Consider the following 21,759-nt stretch of genomic DNA (forward strand, 5'->3'; position numbering starts at 1 on the left):
AGAGCATTGAGTTATCTTTCCAATGGTACTAATTTTGTCAAATTCCCATATAGAACAAGGAAGTTATGGCCGTTTTACCGAATGTTGTCAGAATCGCCTAGGTTTGACGAACGATTTAATGGAGCATCAAGTCTACGATGGACCTTAAATCATCCCGTCAAACACAGTGACCCCTTTTTATAGACATCATGCAACGGCCAAAATGATGGACCGCCAAATTTTTGATGGACCGTCACTTTGATCGTCACTCTGAGGCAGTGTGGCCTCATCTTGGCCATCGTTCGATGGCCAAAATAGTGGACCGCCAAACTTTCAACGGACCATCGCTGAGACCGTCGCAGTGAGGCAATATGTCCGTTCTATTGGCTAGTTATGATGGATGATCGAATGGACCATCGAATTTTTGACAGACCGTTGATTCGGCCATCGCAACCCCAATTCAATATTTTTAACCTATTTTTGAAGGGATATTTTGGTATTTTCCCTTCAATTAAACCCTCCAATATATTCTATGCAAAGAAGCTGCCTCATTTTCCTATCTCTAACACTAATGGGCTAGGGTTTTCTCCTCCAAATCAAATCAAAACAAAATTCTTCTCCAAAGAATCTAACAACTCACCATGGATTTTTCTATTTAAGTTGAGATTCAAGTTTCCTAAGTCAAGTGTGGAAAGAACGCTCTCTTTCAAGGATAAGAAGAAGAGTTTAGAGAAATCTTATTTATCCAATTTCATAATCTAAGATATGTGGGGTTTTGAACAAGGGTAACCTTTCACCCTTGTGCCCAAAGGCTTATTTATATCATGATTTTCCTGAAATCTATGAGGTTTTACATGAATTTGAATTGGGGGTTTTCACCCATTATTATTGGATGCATTATCTTAATATTTTCCATGAATTAAGAATCAAATGGGATGATTTCTACATGTTTTATTGAGAATTTACAGCTGGGTATAAACCCCATGATTTTACTTTTTGAAAAGCTAATATTTGCAATGTTTAAGATATTGAAGCATATGACTATATTGAGACTTTGAGATAAATTGCTGAAATTCCCAAATTTCCACATGATTTAGTAATCTATATGCTATATATTATGCTTTTGATGAGCTTTAACTTGAGATTGAACTATGGGTTAGTAAGCCCTATTTGGGACTTGTGAATTTGTGAACTCTTGTGCTATAAGCACCCATGATTTGTTTTGAGATGATTGAGAAATGAATTGACCTAATGGTCCGAGAGCTTTGAAATTCCCTTTACTATATAAGATTATTGATTTGATTATTGGGTTCGTGGTGAACCATGATATTATTCTAAAAGTGGATTTTTATGAGATGAGCACAGATAATCAAAAGGGAGTAGTATTTAGCACCGAGCAGGTAAGTTACTATGATTTCTTACCCCAAAACTACATTCTACCGTAGGTTGGTCCTGAGGCCGAGTTTATGATTATTGGGCCTAAGGCCGAGTTGATATTGGGTACAAGGCTGAGTTTTATTTAGCGATCACTAGACCCAGGTTATACTCCCTAGCAAGAGTATGATGCTCCTCCCCAATGTGGGGTCTCTTTCTTAGGAGGACAGAACGTTGGACTCCATGTAGCTTGCAAGATTTATGTCGATTACGAGAACCTCCCTTTCCTTTCAAAATTGAGATCAGCTACTTCCTCGGAAACTAAAGTATTTTCCCTCCTATGAGCTATTTTCCTAATAATGAGGTTGTAAAATGGTTTCCTAGATAAAGTACTCTCTTGATATGAATTGTGTCTTCAAAATGAAGTATTTTTCCCTTGATTTGGTATTTTCCCATGAAACCTTAAGATGAGTTATTTTCACTAAACTAAAGTATCTTTCTTTTGAGATTGAATGATTTCCCTAAAGCTTGAAATGAGTTATTTTTCTAAAGTGAATGAAATGCCGTCAAGTATGTTTCAAAGTGATATGATTTCGAATTCCAAGTATTTTAGTTCAAAAAGAGTTATGAGATCTTGAGCACTAATGAAGTTTTACTCTCCTTGAGGAATATGCATGAGTTGATAGTATTGTTTAAATCCCCTTTGGTCTTGAGTATTGACAATAAGAGAAGATTTCTGATTTTAAGGTTAAAGAATGATGATTCACGAGCTTTGTGTTATGTACCTCATCTTACATGATTTATGAGCTTTACATTTGATACTTGTTCAAGCTATGTGAGTCATCCCATATTGCATCCATGATTTGACTGAAGAAGGTTGATACTATTTTGTACATGTACATTTACCCCCATATACTCAGTATATTCCTAAGTGCTGATCCACATATACGTCTATGTGCTACATTGTCTCATAATATAGGTACATATTGTAGCATATGTACCATGTCCGATTATTTCGCAGCTTCCAATTGGCAGGTGACGAATCAATTTGATTCAAGGCTTCAAGTCAGTGATATAGTTAAGATGAGTGGTATTTTCTTTTTCAGTCGTATGGAGTTGGGGTGCTTGTGAGTCATGAACCAACTACCCATGTTTAGTACTAGTAAAGGCTTCATATATAGTGGGTAGAACTTGATGTATTGGGTTTCGATTTTGTTGTAAAAAGTTGAGTTGTAACCTTGTGATTCCAGCATTTGTATTAAGCAAATTCATATTGGAGTTATATTCGGCCTTATTCTTTCGGTTTTATGAGTTTTATTCTATTATTTATGTGTGATGCCAAGTGAAGGGTTAGCTTGGGGTCATTTATGACCCTAGGTACTGTGTAGCGTCCCTAGGGGTGATTTCAGGTCGTTACATTCTATCTCCCTATTCCCTCTCCTGAGTTCACAAGATTGAAAATGGGTGTATTATAAGGGTGATCAAGCCTAAAAATAGTTAAAAAGAGATTGAACACACAACAAACAATGATAAGCAAATCAATGAACTAATATCAAAACCAAAGTTCTTATGTATTCGGCTTCAACCCTAGAAAGGGGGTTCTTAGCCACTCATAGTCATAATCATGATTCAATAAGTGAAAATCATGTTATAATCTAATGGAATGCTAAATAAATAGAGAAACTACCTAATTTATGAAGTTGTAAAAGCCTCATTGATGTTCCAAGACGTCCAAACATTAATAACAATATGTACAAAGATGTACTTATAGTAGACGATAAAGCCTTAGCCGTATAGCATTCAAAGTGCAATTTTTTCTGTGTTTCGAAGGGGGTCGAAATATGGTACATGATTGAGTTGGCTAGGGGTCACAATTCAAGGCTGGCCTTAGTGAAATGGGGGTCGCGACACGCCCCTATCACGACACCTCTTTGGAATTTGCTTCTCAAAAATGGGTTAAGTGTTGGACGTTTTTCCATTCATCCTTGACTTTGTGGTGTCTTTGTCTTGGTTTTCTAGCCTCCAATTTATCTATATATCATCATAAAAACCTTAGAAAATATCCCACAAGAACACACCACACGAATTAGAGGTTCAAACAACACAACATCCATCACAACAAATAAAAAACAAAAGCTTAGACTAAGTTGATCTTCGTGATCTTCCACTTCGTGTTTCGACTCTATACTTGACTCGATTGAACATTTTACATGAAAAAAAAATTTTTACACATGTTATAACTCCATTAAAACCATTTATAACATATTAAACGCTATAGAATCCAACAAAAGAGTCTTGACAAGCACCTAGCTCAAGCTAGTAATGCTTGTTTAATTGATTGAACTCTAAGTGATCCAATTAAACCCAAACTTGTTTGGAATACACTTTGCACATTATAATCACACACATTATCACTTAGATGTTTATTTATATCAATATAAACACCTTAAACGCTCAATTTATACTCAAAACAAGGCGAAATAAGCTAGAATAGTAACAATAGAGTGCATAAATGCACCCAACATAACCACCCCACACTCAAATCCTTGATATTCCTCAAAAAACTCTTTACTCTAAGAATCATAGGTTGAGGAGACTCTACAGTTCTACTAAATGCAAGACACACAAGCTTGTACTACAATGACTACACAGAATGCAAGATTCTACACTAAGCATGTTATACACAATTGAAAGCTCAAGAACACTACTTCTAGACATCCTAGCCTCAAGAATTGACTTACCTAAGTGGCAAACTCATGCATACTGATTCATTAGAGACATCATACAAATCATACACATTTATAGAAATATGTGCCCTTCACAAAAAAGAGAGATACCTAAAATCACTCACAATAATGTAGTGAATAACACAATAGGTACAAGAATCAAGTTACTCTCTCTCTCATTCTCACAAAAGAATTCACAAGTTACACACAATGTACCATAGGCTTTCCCTTAGTGTAATGCTCCACTAATATTAGAATGATGAACTAGGATCAAATAGGTATTTTTTGGGTTGTAATGTAGGCTAAGGGACGGGTAGGAACAATTTATGAATAGTGAATAACCTCTCTAATCACTTTAATACACTACATTAGACATTTGAAACCAATCTCCAACAACCACTTTATACTAAAGAGTCAATTTTTCTCTTTTTTCACAACCGTGGGAATATTTCTAGCATAAATTATATCACACCCATCCACCATACATCAGTTGTCTACACAAATAACAATTACCTTGGGGCCTTAATTTTACCTTTTTCTTCTTTAATTTCTAAAACTCCTTACTTAATCAATTATTCATTAAAGCACTAGGAGTTTTTGGATCAAATTATGATCTATTAAAGAAGGGGATTAAGATACATATGAGTCTACCAAATAAAATAAGCTAAAGGCTCAATGAGGTTAACTAGGATAATGCACAAAGGGTAGTCAAATAGAAGGTAAAAACACGGCTATGAAAGAAATGCCTATATCACCTCCTAAACCCACACTCTTTATTTCTCTTTAAACACATACACTGGGCAAGTTCTAGACATCACAGGCAATAAGAAATATACAAATACCTCACACACATATGGAACATGCTCAACTCCTATAGGATCATCATAGATTCTCCAACAAACAGTAGCATGAATTCAAATTTAAGCCAACAAGTACAAAAGTCAAAAACTTGAGCCTTAGAGTCATAAAAGTAGCAATTCACTCGTTCAACATGCTTTTATAAATAGACCCACTTTCATATGCAATCAAAAATAGAACCATAAAAAATATTTCATTTATTCCTGACCTAAAATTTTTTAAATTGAGCCAAAAATTTGGAATTTCCCTACCCCACACATAAAAATCTACTTTGTCCCTAAAGTGAACTTTAAATTAAGAGATAGAAATACTCCCTAAGGCATCTAGGACTAGCAAGTAGCATATTTTGAATTTATGGGATCCGCTGGACCCCACACTCAGTCTTTGCCATGCTCCTTAACTCAAGTTTCCAATACTTAGACTTCCCAATAACCTACGACTCAATCAAAAACCAAAAACTACGTGAAATAAAAACTAAAAAATAAGTCATAAAAACTTAACTGGGGTTGCCTCCCAAGTAGCGCCTGATTTAGTGTCGTGGCACGACCCAACTAATGACTTTGTCATTCTCTTTCCTTCTCTTTCTCATGATTGGTCTCCATCTTCTTAATCTCTTTACCCCTCTTAGGTGGGAATTCTCAAGAGCATTTTATTCCTCAACTTTAGACTTTTCAAGCTCATCAATTAACATCAAATTAGGCTTAGTCGTAGAAGCTTCGGCTACTTAATCAGGTAGTTCAAAGAGGTCTTTGATAGACTAACCATCCCACACTTGTCCCCTTCAATTAAAGTGATCATACATAAATCTTTATAGTGGGATGTTATTATGGGTTCTTTGTTTACATCAAATACCACCTCTTCATCCTTTACTCTCATTTTGAGTGTGCCTTCTCTAACATCAATCAATGCTCCTCCGATTACTAACAATGGATGCCCTAAGATGATTGGTACCTATTCGTCTACATCAAAATCAAGAATAATAAATTCAGCGAGAATAATTAATTTACCAACCTTTATGATGAAATCCTCAATTATTCCTTCTGAATATGCAAATAACCCATTACAAGCTGTAGAACCAACGTGGTCAATTTAGGCTTTCCCAAGTTCAATTTTTCAAACAGGGACATGGGCATCAGATTTATGCTAGTCCCTAAGTAACTCAATTCACTGACCACTTTACTCCCAATTTGGATAGGGAGAGTAAAATTCCCCAGATCTATCAATTTCTTGGGGATTTTCTATGTCATTACAATGCTACACTCTTTAGTGTGTGTTATCGGCCCCACATTCTGCAATTTCACCTTATTTGCAACCATATCCCTCAAGTACTTAGCGTACTTGGCATATTCTTCAAAATATCTAACAAAGGTAAGTTAATGTGAATCCCTCAAAACGTGTCAAAGAACTTCTTAAACATTGCTTCCTTCTTCGGCTTTATATGCTTTTGAGGAAAGGGTAGTAGCAGCACTAGCTTCTTTTCTGGTTTAGCAACAACTGTCTCCTTCAAGAATACAGACTTCCTTAAATTATCAATAGCTTTTTCAAAAACCTTTTAGGGAGTCAAATCTACATCTACATCCTTTGTTGCCTTGGGAGGTTCCTCTTGAAGCTCTCTACCGCTTCTCAAGGTGATAGCCATAACCTGCTTTGGATTTTCTCTATCTACTGGCAAACCACCTTGTGGCCTAGTATCTAATGCTTTTTGTATCAGCCCCACTTGATTATCTAAGCTTCTCTGAGCCACTTACGAATTTTACATGTCTACAACCAATTATGTATGACTAGCTAGAAGCTGCTTCAATATCTCTTTCATATTGTTAGTTAACTGATTCTGTTATGCCTATGGATACTAAATTTGTTGTTGTTGTGTGTTCTACGACTGAGTCTGCCACTTCATGTTGTAGGCATTACCATAATTTTTCCTTTGAGCACTACCTACATACATTACTGCTTCTGGATTGGACGCACACATGGCCATTGAATGACCACTATTACCGCATACTTCACACCAACCTATAGCTTGTTAGATGGCATTTAATGTGGCCGTAGGTTTGGAAGCTCCAAATTTTAGGCTGCTAAATTGAGTGTTTATCATATTTTGCAATGTTGCAACCTAAGCTGATAAAGATATGAATTGGTCTACCTCCAATACACTCGCAATTGTTTTTGTGTATCTTCTAGAATCTGAATGGCACTCTAGATTTCCTTCTACTATGCGGTCCAATAATACGTACATCTCCGTATAAGTCAATTCCAGCACACTTGATCACCTGCTGTTAAATCTAGATAAATATTCATATTATGATCAAGAGCTTCTATAAAAGTGTCAGTATGTACCTCGTAAGACTGTTGGTGGTGTGGACAATCCCAAAGAAGAGACTTAAAGCTGTCACGCCTTAAATCCTATTGGGACGGACAGACACCCATAGTTGTAAAGGCCCGAGAGAATCAATCCATAACCTTGTACTCCTCATGCATATAACTATGACAACCAAAGTTTCTGAAAAACATGATATTATGCATCAATGAGAATAACTACGTAGGCAAGCACAAAATTATATATACAACACTTGGTTGTTGGGGCCACCACATCTGAAAGACAAGGCACTACTATGTTTAACTTTACATTAGTCTACAAAGCCTCTAAAATATACATAGACTCAGTTAGAGTCGGGAAAAACCCCTTCCCTACTCTTGATTATTGCATAATACCAAAATATATGGAACAGACTCGAAAAGCCCCGAATCAACATAGAGCTCACCGATAGTCACTGAATATCTTATGCTCGTACTAGCAAGGTGTATTAGCTGAAGCACCTATTCCTGCAATATAAAATACAGGTCCCCTATGAGGGACGTCAGTACGAAGATATGTACTGAATATGTAAGGCTGAAGGTAACAACACATGATACAAGCGCTCAATAGAAATCAGATACAAGTAAATAAGTAGTACTATTAGACCACCTTTATATATACTTGTGGGAAGACGTACATTACATTATTTTCTTCATTTTCTTTACCTTTTTTACTTCATAATCTTTTTAAGCCATATAATGCAAATGACCAGTTGATCAGTGATAAATAGATAAATCAGGATCGGCCCATGCTAGGCTTACGCCTTTGAGCTACCACCCACATAAGAACATTGGGATTGGCCAATGCGAGGCTTATGCCCCTAAGCTGCCACCCATATATAAAGGTATTGAGATCGTATCATGCTAGGCTTATGCCACTGAGCTACCACTCATTTTAGAGATTTATGTTACTTAGTTTATTTAGCCTTTGAGATTGTTACTTTGGTGGTCATAATATTATGGTACCTTGAAACAATAATCTACAAATAATAGACATATAAATGGGCACTTAATTCAACAACAATGAGGAAGGGATTTGTTGGCACACAAATGAAATGTTTAGAAGCTGAAAATACACATGGTTCTTATTTGAGTTAACGGAGAACTTCTGAAATTTTCTTGTGAAAATAGATGTGCAGGTTAAATAATAAGCATGTATTGAGGTGTTTTAACACATTAGAGAGTCAGAACAAGATAATTGGCTACATGGACTGTAATATGTTTCTATTATGTATCACTTATTATAGGATAACCTTGGAAGCTTACTTGATGGAATAAATGTTCGATTTCATGCCAAAGAGTGCAAAATAGAGTATGCCTTACATACCTGGTTATATAACTACGAAACTAACCCAACTTGACTTCCCACCTTTTAGATTACTTATCTACAATAGAATATATGGTAAAATAGTATTAGCAACCAATTAACACATTTGGGATACTTAACTTCTTCAAAATAGTAACCGGGCAGTAAGCACTTAATCTATCAATAAAGGGTGTTATTTTAACCCTTTTCTCCTCTAATTACACCCACATACCATGCATGTTCCTATAATATTCTCCATAACTGCCTCGACTTCATTACACCCTCCAAATAATACGCAAAATAGATTGGGCAATAAACACATGCAATAATTAGTTCGGTGGTGTACTGCCATACCTTTTTTTTATATTTTAATTCAAACTAGTCACACCTTTCTCCAACATCAACTTGGCATCCCATAACATATACATACAAAACAATCCACAAAAAGGTCCCAAATCCTTTTTATTATAGCAATCAATTATTGAACTCATCATCTCTTGAGTTCTCAATAACAATAGATCCATAATTCTTTCTTAAATTCACACATAAGGAGAACAAAATGGGCAGTAACCTTACCATAATTTTGCAACTTATTCTTTTAATTTGAACTTCTCAAGAACTTTAACTTTCACTTTTCTTCACACTTTAAACCAAAGAAGAAAAGAAATCTTATAATAACAAATAAAAAGTGAACAAGTAGCTTGTTTCATATTCTTCCATGAATCAATAATTAATCACTTATAATAGGTTTTCCTAATCTTCCTTGAGATAATTAAGATAAACCATAAGTGTTTTCACTTACCTTGGCTTGTAAAGGTTGGGGATTCTTCAAGAACCCTAGAAAGGAAACTAGGGATGCTCCTTGTTTTTTAAAAGAAAGTAGAGAAAAATTATGAAGTAACCCTGTTTTTGTGACTTAAGAATGAGGGAGAATGACCAAAAATGTGGCCTTATAAAGTCCCTAATTTTGGTCATCCACTTAGCTGATTTTGGACAACAAGTTTAATCAAAATGGTCTAAGTTGGCTATGTACCTACTTAAGGTGTTCGAGCAGCTCAAAATGTCAAAGTAGGTGATGCACCTACTTGCTTAATTTCTTAGTTGGGCTCAATTATATTTGGGCCTTGGAAGATTTGAGCATTGGGACTTTACTCTATTTTCCTTCTTCTTTTACTTAATTTGGGCCCAAATAAGTATACTAATAAAGGCCCAAATCTAATTCATGGACTTGGTCCATTAACTTGGCTCATATAACCCAAGTAGGTGACTCACCTACTAGCTTAATTAAGTCAAGCAAGCACCTCAATATTTCATTCAATTTTCAGCTCCTAATCACCTTAATCTAACTTAGAACTTGTACACACCTGGAAACTTTAAACTTTAGATTCAAATACCGACTTACCATTCTAAGTTAAATAGTTGTATCTATGTTAACTTGATCATGTCACATAAAAAGGTACGGGCAGCATCTAGAATTCCATCTACACCATTAAAATTCACATAAAAAGTCTAATCCATTACCTACCACAAGGCTATACCAAGTTACATATAAATAGAAAAAGTACATGCAACGTACGGGGTGTCATATTCTCCCCTCCTTAGAAATATTCATCCTCGAATGTTAGCATAACTATCCAACCACAACAAGTTCAAGCCTAAGTTAAATATCCCTATTATCACATAGTACTTATGTATTATACTTACTTTTTATTGCTCCAATTCAGCATCTTGAACTTTTTCTTCGTATTTGAATAAATAGGGGTACTTAGATTTCATCGCTTCTTTAGCTTCCCATGTTATATTCTCTACTTGTTGGTTTCTCCAAAGCACTTTTAAAGAAGCTATTTCCTTATTCCTCAACTTCTAAACTTGTCGATCTAGAATAGCAATAGGTATTTGTTCAAAGGAGAGATCTTTTGGAACTTTTACATCTTCAGTGGGAGTAATATGAGATGGTGCACTTTCGAAGCATTGAGACATGAAATACTGGATGAACTGTTGAGAGCTCTTGGGGTAGCTCTAATTCATAAGCAACTTGGCAAAACCTCTGAGTAATCTTATATGGGCCTATATAACGTGGACTTAGTTTTCTTTTCTTACCAAATCTCATAACCCCCTTCATTGGTGACACCTTTAAGAATAGCCAATCATCTATAGCAAACTCTAGCCCCCTTCTTCTAATATCTGCGTATGACTTGTGTCGACTTTGGGCTGCCTCTAGCCATTGTTGGATCACTTTAACCTTTTCCATTGCTTGATGAATACGATTTTGCCCAAATAATGCAATTTTACCCACTTCAAACCATCCAATTAGTTATCTACACTTTTGTAATAGCCCGTATATTTCTAAGCTAAAAAATGAACCATTGTTCCTACGCATGAAACCTCCCATCCTGTGATTTATATTTGATTACATGAATTAGGATGAGTATACTAGTGATAATAGACCTTATTATGTGTTAAGCATGTTCATAAAAGTCACTTAGAGTAAGCCAAGGTAAGAACTTTTGAATCCACCAAGTGTTCATGTGTGATTTCACATAGGTCATCTTTGAATGATCATAACTTGGTTTATAAGTGGTATTTTGGCAGATTTATACCCTTCAAAATGTAGAGAATTGAATAAGATTTCCATCGATACCAAATTTACCTAAAAAGGACACTAAGTGAAGAAGTTCTGGAGATTTAAAGTTTCAACAATGTTATTTTAGTCAGTGTCACATCACGCCATAATACAAAATGAAGTTTCTCAATTTTTAGTGTCTCTATGCGATTCCACCGCATCGCAGTGAGGTTTCCAGGTCACAAACAAGTGGCAACGTAATATCTCCACGTCGCGCTAAGGCCCTAAATTGGGAAATTTTCACAAAAATTAAAAGATACATCTAGAGGGTTATTTAGGTCATCTTCCCACCCCTATATATATTCCATAAACACAGGATTTAGCTCCAATCCAACCAGATTATACTCTTTTTTCTCAAAATTCTCTCAAGAACTCCATAGGGTTTTCATAGGAGCTTCAAGATTCAAAGGATTTCACCATTAATTTTCACAGATCTTCCATCTAAGGTATGTGTAGTGTTCATCCATGGATCCCTTTCATCCATGGAGCTCAAGAATCAAGTTTTAAAATCATGAATTGTGATTATGATGTTGTGGTATGATTATGTTAATTTTTATGGTTGTTATTTGGTATCTTGATGTATTTTCATGAAGTATGTGAGCATATTAGTTGAAATTCAAGAATTTTGGGTGGCTTAAGATTGTTAAATTGATAAGTATAACTATGCCCAAAGTTGTCCAGATAAGGTGTCTGATAAAATGTCTAGAAGGATAGAAATCATGTATTATAGCTTAGGGATGAACTATATGATAAAATTATGCTAGTCTATTATATTCAAAGGGCTCACATATTGTTGTTGTACAATATATGTGTTAATGGAATATACATGATGATTGGAGAATGGATTCATAGTGTGTCTATATCCATTCCATGTTATGTACAAGATCATAATTATGAAGTACCACAAGAGTTATCCCCCAATTATTAAAGTATGAACTAAATGTTACATATTTTCCATTCCCTTATGTTTAAATGGTTTCTATGTTATCGTTATGAAAAGTATATATTGTTGGAATTCCCATGATATTAGAATATGAGGTTGATGACTTAATTACAAGCATTCCTATTCATGTTAGACATTATGATTACTATGTACTTCATAAAATCCCTCGTTCATGTATTATGGATTATTATTAATGGTCATATATTCAAGAAATTCATGCTGTGTTATTTTCTTTCCATTGAGTCATGGAGGTACTTATACCTGAACATTTAGTTGTGTGCCTAGAGCCATGTTATGTTTTCATGATACTCTCAATCAAGCTATGATCCATAGAACTCTTTTAGTCATGTGACTCAAAAAATCTCAAAAATCTCAATAATCTCAGTAGCTTAGTAATCTCAATAATCTCAGTATTCCCATTAGTCTCAGTAACCTCAGTACTCTCAGTTAGTCCTCAGATCTTAGTAGCATTCCGTCAGTCAATGAAACTCAGTAAATTTAGTTTAGCTCTGCTAAACTATACCATTAGTATCAGTTCAGTGTCTATTCAGATGGGAGTAGAAATTAGCACCGAGTGAACCCAAGGATGGGAACTCACCTGTTATACGAGGGTACGATTCTTAGAAGCAATCCTTGAGTTCCCGAACTATATAGCCAGCATAGGTAGAGACATCGTAGCCTGCTATATGAGGGTAGATGAGGTGGATTAACCTTTTATATGAGGGTTCCTAATATTCTCATTAGAGTTACCTATTATATGAGGGCGACTCACATGTTGTCCTTACCAGTGGCACGGTATTGATACCCTTCCAAGCAGGGCATATATATGACCCTAGATTAGCTATTATATAGATCATTTGGGGCATGTAAGTTAGATGACTACTTCCCATAGTCTCAGTTACAATCTCAGTCTCAGTAAAAGAACTCAGATAGTTCTTCAAATTTTCGGACTGTCAGATATAGTCAATTCAGATACAGTATAGAACTTAGCTAGTTCTATCAGATTCAGGACTGTCAGATACAGTAACTCATGTTATCAGTTATATCTGTTCTCAAAACTCATATTATCAGTCATATCAGTTATCAAAACTTATGTTATCAGTATTTAACTTTAGGACTATTAGATACAGTCAACCAAACTAGTTTTTCATAATCAGAACTATCAAACACAGTTATTCATGTATCCGTAACATAGTATTAGTCCATCAGTATTCATTAATACAGTATCAGTGTTTCTCATTCATCAATGACGCAGATGTCTATATCAGTAAACTCAATAGTCAGAACTTAGTATTCGGTCCTATCACGATCTTAGTTACAGTTATATAGTCATGCATATATTCTAACGTTCATGGTAGTCAGTCAGTTAGTATTGTTCATGCATATGATCCATTTGCATTTAGCCTACCTCACTTGTATACCAGTATATTTAAAGTACTGCACTTTCGCTATGGTGTCTTATAACATAGGTTTGAAGAACGAGCTCCACAGAACTAGTAGCATCCCAGTTCAGCGATCAGAGTTAGCAGTGAGTCCTCATCCTTTAAGGACATGATGATTACATTATTATTTTAGTTTTTAGATTATTTTAGTAGTTGGAGTTAGTTGGGGATATGTCCCATCAACTCCTTATTCAGACAGGTTAGAGGTTTTCAGACTATAGCATATCAAATAGTTATTTCAGATTTGTTTTGGTATTATTATATCGTTTTTAGACATTGTTCTTATCAGATGTTTATCCAGTTTGAACCTTATAGACTTTTAGTTTATGTTTCCATATTTTTTAGTATTTTATGCAGTATACAGGTGCAGATATCAGTCATGGGTTAGCTTGTGGTCCTTCGGGGTCATCAGCACCGTGTAGCATTCTGGTTCAGAAAATATTGGGTTGTTACAAACTTGGCATCAGAGCCTAAGGTTCAATAGTGTCCTAGGAAGTCTGAAAAGCCGCATCTAGTAGATTTTTGTACATGTGTGTTTCATGCACCACAGTTATGTGCAGGAAGCTATGAGATATTTTAGAAACAGTTTCCCTTCTTTCATGTCTTAGATCGTGATATAGGAAGGTTCTTTAAGAAACTCTTGTAGATTCTTATCATGCTTCACGTATGTCAACTTTACCTTACTTTTAAGGTAACAAAGACATTGAAGCTCGAGTCCTAGAGATAGGACTTTCTCAGATAAACCCTACAGTCAGTTATGGGATTGCGCACAAGCTCGAAAGTATCCCATCAATTCAGTTATGTTCCAGAGTTGTACAACTCTTATTCATGATCATGAGAACTCTTATGTCCTCAGGTCCCTTCTCTGAATTCTTTGATAGTATATGACCTAGAGTTCGAAGCATAAACTCAAGAGTTTAGCAGTAGTAAAGTTGGGATAACATAAACTAGTTTGAATAGATTATATATTCGTGGGGATAGTTGTACCAAAGTTAAACAGTAGGATTGAACAATATGAGAAAGAATTTAATTCTATTGATATGACATTAGGCTTGAAGGTGTGGATGTGATATTAGTAGTATATGAAGAAATAGACCAGATGATGTGTTTAGTAAGACAAGCATGTGTCGAATAGAGTGTAAGTATATGACAATGATTGTGGTTCAATTTAGAGTTTAGTAAAGTGTTTACAGACTTATGATGATGGCTTAAAGCCAAGGGGTAGATGATAGATCGAGTGACCTATTTCAGGCTCCCATATTTTAGTAGTATTGCCGGTATGTATAGAAAGCAGTAAGGGAAGATGATTCTCGACCCATTTTTATCTCAGTGCAGAGTTCTGCACTTCAGCTATCACGAAATCCACTCAGGCCTTGCGTGTCAACTCTATGGTCAGAATATACTTATGCATTTTTTTGTAAATCATGTACGGTTCCCATTCCCAGTATAAGAAGTCCTAGTTTACCCCACAGTATGAATTAGTTTCATGAACCTAGATTATATTCACACGTTTTTCATAGAATCATATATGATTCTAGTTCCCAGCATAAGGGATTCAGTTATATTCCCCTCAGTAATGCAGATCATGTCCCACCAAAATAGAAACACCAAATTCAGGTTATGCCGCTCATGACTCATATATGCATATCATGTTTTACAGTATACTCAGCTCCATGACTCATACTACGTCCCTACTGATCAGTTAAATTCAGACTATGTAATGCATATCCTCAGTTTAGACCTTTTGGTACACACATGGTATTTATATTCTATCCCTTACACTTCAGTCAAGTGCCAAGTTTAGTTAAGTGTCTATTCATGTTTCAGATCCTCCTGACTTAACCCCTTCAGTAAGCTCTCTTTGTGAAAACAGTGTAATATAGCAATGAGTAGTTGCTTAAAAAAGAGAGTGAATGATTCATGTTAAGAGAAGGTTGTTGCATGTTTTCTTTACACGAGGGTATAGTTATAAAGATAGGCTTGAATGTCATGATAAATGTGCAAGTAAATAGCTACCAAGAGGTAGTACTTAGAAATTAGGAAATTTCAGAGTGTGAGTGTACATTCAGAGCCTTGACTTATGTCAGCCTTCATTGTGCAACTATCACAACTCAGTTGCCATCTCAGTTATAGTTCAATACTCAGTACTGACTAATTAGTGTTCAGTCTTAGAATCAAGCACTTCAGTATCAGTCTAAATTTCAATTTTAGTATTCAGTTATCAGGACCCAACATTTAGTTCCAGTATGGATCCTAGTTACAGTCTCAAGTTATAGTGTCAGCTTCAGATCAGTATTCAGCTCAGAAAGTTAGTTCGATTTTAGACTTACTTGACCATAATGTAAAGTCATCAGTTACTCAGTTATAGGTATTTCAATACCTCAGTCTATGGAGTGTTTCCAAATTGTGTAATATGCTTGGTCCTGCATTTTCAAACAATATAGCTTCCATAAAATCCATGATCAATTACCTCATGTTACTCAGTCAGTTCCTTCTTATATGTATAATACTTTTTGGCCTCATCCCAACTATTCAAATTAAGTACAATTCAGTCTTGCATACCCAGCATTCAGTTAACAGTTACTCAATTAATTATATAAGTCAGTATGTCTATACATTCGTGCATCACTCTTCAATTTCAGATCTCATATAATCAGTCACAATTTTGTCCCTAGGTACCTTATGTGTCGCCTCAACTTTCTCAATATCTCAGCAAAGTTAGTCCTGCATCCTTCAAGGGACATAGTGTCCCAAGGGAGAGATACACTATTGCCCCCAAACTTTTATGATTTAAACATGTCATTTTCTTTGATGAATCTATCTTGGAGGAAGTGTTACTTATGAGCTGACCCTCTAGCTCCAAAACTCAGTAGTAAGCCATGTACTCAATGGCTCAGTTTAGTCCACGATACGATACTCTATCCATGTCATGCATTACTGACTTCGTTCAGTTTATGTATTACATTCCAGACTCAGTTATGTTCTTATGTTTCCACTCATGTATATTGAGTAATTAATCTCAGACTCATCTGTATTTTCAGTTCAAGGTAACATTCTTTTTTGAGCTAACTCGTTCCCATGTTCATATTTTAGTACCAAACTTTGTATTTAGTTCCATGCTTAGTTTTCAGTTCAAACTTGGTACATTTACCATTGCATGTTCAGTCGCACGTTCCTAAGCCCGTTCAGTCATATATTCATGCGTTAGATATGCGTGATCAACTTATCAATACTTTCTGTCATGCATTCATGTATAATTTCAGTTGTATAATAATGCATCAGATATGTATGGATTTAGATTATCAATTATGCATTAGATATGCATTCTCATTTTGAGAAAACTTAGTCTATCATAATGCTCAGTCGTGCATTCATGAATTAGTTAACAATATATCAGATATGTATGTTAAGTATGATATGTATTCATCTTATCAGTAATTTCAGTTAAGAAATTGTATTTCAATAGTGTATGTCTTGCACGTACTTTATTTTATCGTTTCTCCCATCCTACTTAGTCTCATTCGACGATGAATATTCCCAATGGAGAGATATTTTAATACCCCATATATTTCTAAGCTAGAAAATGAACCATTGTTACTACGCATGAAACCTCCTATGCTATGATTCATATTTGAGTACATGAATTAGGATGAGTATCCTAGTAATAATAGAGCTTATGATGTGTTAAGCATGTTCATAAGAGTCACTTAGAGTAAGCCAAGCTAAGAACTTTTGAATCCATCAAGTTTTCATGTCTGATTTCATATAGGTCATCTTTGATTGAGAATAACTAGTTTTATAGGTGGTGTTTTGTCATATTTATACCCTCGAAATTGTAGAGAATTGAATAAGAATTCTGTCGATACCAATTTCGCCTAAAACGGACACCAGGTGAAGAAGTTATGGCGATTTAAAGTTTCAGCAGCGTCATTTCTGTCAGTGGCGCGTCGCGCCATAAGCTAAAATGATGTTTGTCAATTTCCATTGTCTCTTCACATTCTACCATATCACGGTGAGTTTTCAGGTCACAAAGAAGTGGCAACGCGATATCTCCACATTGTGCCAGGGTCCCAAATCAGGAAATTTTCACAGAAATTAAAAGACACATCTAGAACTAAGTCAGTCATGTCACTCAGAAAATCTTAGAAATTTTAATAATCTCAGTAGCTTATTAATCTCAGTAATCTCAATATTCCCAATAAGTCTCAGTAACCTCAGTACTTCCAGTCAGTCCTCAGATCTTAGTAGCATTCCGTCAGTCAACGAAACTCAGTAAACTTAGTTTAGCTCCGCTAAACTATACCATTAGTATCAGTTTAGTTAATTAGTTCAGCATAATTGATCAGCTCATTGTCTATTCAGAAGGGAGTAGGAATTAGCACCAAGTGAACCCAAACACAGGAACTCGTCTGTTATACAAGGGTGCGATTCTTAGAACCAATCCTTGCGTTCTAGAACTATGTATCCAGCATAGGTTGAGACATAGTAGCCTGCTATATGAGGGTAGATGAGGTGGCTTAACCTTTTATATGAAGGTTCCCACCGTTCTCATTAGAGTTACCTATTATATAAGGGTTACTCACATGTTATCGTTACCAGTGGTGTGGTAGTGACACCCTTCCAATCAGGGTACAGATTGGACCCCAGCTCAGCTATTATAGCATATTTGGGGCATGTCATTTAGATGACTACTTCCCATAATATCAGTTATAGGCTCAGTCTCAGTAAAAGAACTACGATAATTCTTCAGATTTCAGGACTATCAGATATAGTCAATTTAGATACAGTACGGAAATCAGCTAGTTCCATCAGATTCAGAATTGTCTAATACAGTCAATCATGTTATTAGTTATATCTGTTCTCAGAATTCATGTTACCAGTCATATTAGTTATCAGAACTTATGTTATTAGTATTCAATTTCAGGACTATTAGATACAGTCAACCAGATCAGCTCTTCATAATCATAACTGTTAGACACAGTTATTTATGTATCCATAACATAGTATCATTCCCTGGGTATTCAGTAATTCAGTATCAGTCTTTATTATTCATCAGTGACTCAGATGTGTATATCAGTAAACTCAGTATTCAAAACTCAGTATTCAGTCCTTTCACAATCTCAGTTACAGTTACGTAGTCATACATGTATTCTCACATTCATGTTAGTCAGTCAGTTAGTATTGTTCATGCATATGATGTATTTGCATTGAGCCTACCTCACTTTTATACCAGTACATTCACAGTACTAACGCATTTGTGCTATGGTGTCTTATACCATAGGTTAGAAGCACGAGCTCCAAAGAACCAGTAGCATCCCAGTTCCGCGATCACAGTTAGCAGTGAGTCCTTATCCTTTGAGGACATGATGATTACATTATTATTTCAGTTTTTAGATTATTTCAGTAGTCGGAGTAATTTATGGATATGTCCCATCAACTCCTTATTTAGATAGTTTAAAGGCTTTCAGACTATAGCAAGTCAGGTAGTTATTTCAGATTTGTTTTGGTATTGTTATAGCGCTTTCAGACATTGTTTTTATCAAATGTTTATCCAGTTTGAACCTTATGGCCTTTTAGTTTATGTTTCCATATTTTTCAGTCTTTTATGCAGTATACAGGTGCAGATATCATTCATGGGTTAGCTTGTGGTCCTTCGGGGTCATGAGCACCTTGTAGCATTCCGGTTCAGAAAAAAATTAGGTCGTTACAACTTTCTCCCCTACAAAGCTTTATAAGGTTCCATTTTGATACTTGAATGATAGCTATTTTTGTAGGAGAACTTGATGAGAGGTAAATTATCATCCCAACTACCTTTAAATTCCAATACACAAGCTTGTAGCATAGCTTCAAGTATTTCAATGGTACGTTCTGCTTGTCCATCTGCTTGAGGCTGGAAAGTTGTACTTAAATTAACTTGTGTTCCCAAATTTCTTTGAAAAGACTTCAAAAAATTTACAGTAAATTGAGATCCCCTATCTAATATAATAGATATTGGTACTCTGTGTAATCAAACTATCTCTTTGATATATTATTTGGCATAATCTTCAACTATATAAATGGTCCTAACTGGTAGAAAGTGTGCTGATTTGGTAAGCCTATCAACTATCACCCATATGGAATTAAACTTTCGAGATGTACGAGGCAAACCAGTAACAAAATCTATGTTGATCATGTCCTACTTCCATATTGGAAGATCTACACATTGCATATAAACCTCGGGATTTTGGTGCTCTACTTTAACTCTTTGATAATTTGGACATTCGGCTACAAATTCTACAATGTTCTTCTTCATGTCACCCCACCAATACATTTCTTTCAAATCATGATACATTTTAGTTGACCCTGGGTGGATGGAATACCTTGAATAATGTGCCTCTACCATAATCCTCTTTCTTAGCCCATCTACATTAGGTACACATAATCTATTTTGGCACCGAAGTACTCCCTCTTGCGTTAGCTCAAATGACTTTGTCATACCACATTGTACATTCTCCTTAAGTTGTAATAGTATGGGATCTGCATATTGCGTCTCTTTCACTTCAGCTATTAATGAAGATTCTGCTGTATTATGCACAATAAGCCCTTCATCTGGAGTTTAAAGAAGGCGAACCCCCAAATTTTCTAGTTGGTACAGATCTTTAGTCATAACTTGTCTTTCTATAGATGGTGCCATAGTTTTCTGACTTAACCCATCTGCTACCACATTTTTTTCCCTAGATGATACAAGATATCAAAGTCATAGTCTTTTAATAGCTCTAGCCATCTTCGCTGCCTCAAATTTAGGTCCTTTTGATTAAAGACATATTGCAAACTCTTATGGTCAGTAAATATGTCAACATGAATCCCATACAGGTAGTGACACCATATGTTTAAGGCAAATATAACCACTGCTAGCTCCAGATCATGAGTTGGATAATTTTTCTCATGTTACCATAATTGTCTTGAGGCGTATGCTATCACTTTACCATGCTGCATCAATACACATCCTAAACCAATTCTTAAAGCATCATAATACACTACATACCCTTCTGTGCCTTCTAGAAGTACCAATACAGGTGTAGAAGTCAACTTATTCTCCAAATCTCGGAAACTCCTTTCACATGCATCATTCCATTAAAACTTGGAAGCTTTGTGTGTAAGCTTTGTTAAAGGTGCCGAAATTGAAGAAAACCCTTCAAGGAGCCTCCTATAATAACCTGCCAATCTAAGGAAACTACGAACCTCTGCAGGTATTATAGGTCTTGTCCAGTTGTTCATGGTTTCTATCTTTTGAGTATCATCCATTTTCCCTTCACCAGATATAATATGACCTAAAAATGATTTTAACCAAAACTCATATTTAGAGAACGTTGCATATAGGTTACGATCATGAAGAATCTATAACACCTATCGTAAGTGAATGAAATGGTCCTTCTTTGATCTCAAATAAACCAATATATCATCTTTAAAACCTATCATAAAAACACCCAAGAATGGCTTGAACACCCTATTTATCAAATCCATAAAAGCTACAGGGGCATTAGTTAGCCCAAAGGTCATGACTAGAAACTTGTAATGACCGTATTGTGTTTGAAAAGTTGTCTTAGGTATGTACTTCTCTTTGACCCTCACTTGGTGGTAACCTAACCTCAAATAAATCTCTAAAAAACACTTAGTGCCTTGTTACTGGTCGAATAAGTCATCAATACTTGGAAGGGGATATTCGTTCTTAATAGTCACCTTATTCAGTTATCGCTAGTCAATACGCATTCTCAATAAGCCATCTTTCTTACTCACAAATAACACTGGTGCACCCCAGGGGGACATACTAGGCCTTATGAATCCTTTTTCTAGTAAGTCTTTTAACTGCTTTTTCAACTCCCGTAATTCTACTGGGGCCATTCTATATGGAGGAATTGAGATTGGTTGAGTACCTGGAATTACATCACTACCAAACTCCACTTCTCGGTCGGGTGGCAAACCTGGAAGATCTTCATGAAATATATCGGGAAATTCATTTACCACTGGAATAGTTTGAAGATTTTGTGGCTCCGCATTTTTATCCTTCACTCTAAGTAGATGATATATGTAGCCCTTGGAAATCATCCTTTTATCCTTAAAATATGAAATAAATTTACCTCTTGGCATACTAATGTTACCTCTCTATTCAAGGG

This window comes from Capsicum annuum, chromosome 10 (assembly GCF_002878395.1).
Source record: "Capsicum annuum cultivar UCD-10X-F1 chromosome 10, UCD10Xv1.1, whole genome shotgun sequence".
NCBI classification, from domain to species: Eukaryota; Viridiplantae; Streptophyta; class Magnoliopsida; order Solanales; family Solanaceae; genus Capsicum; species Capsicum annuum.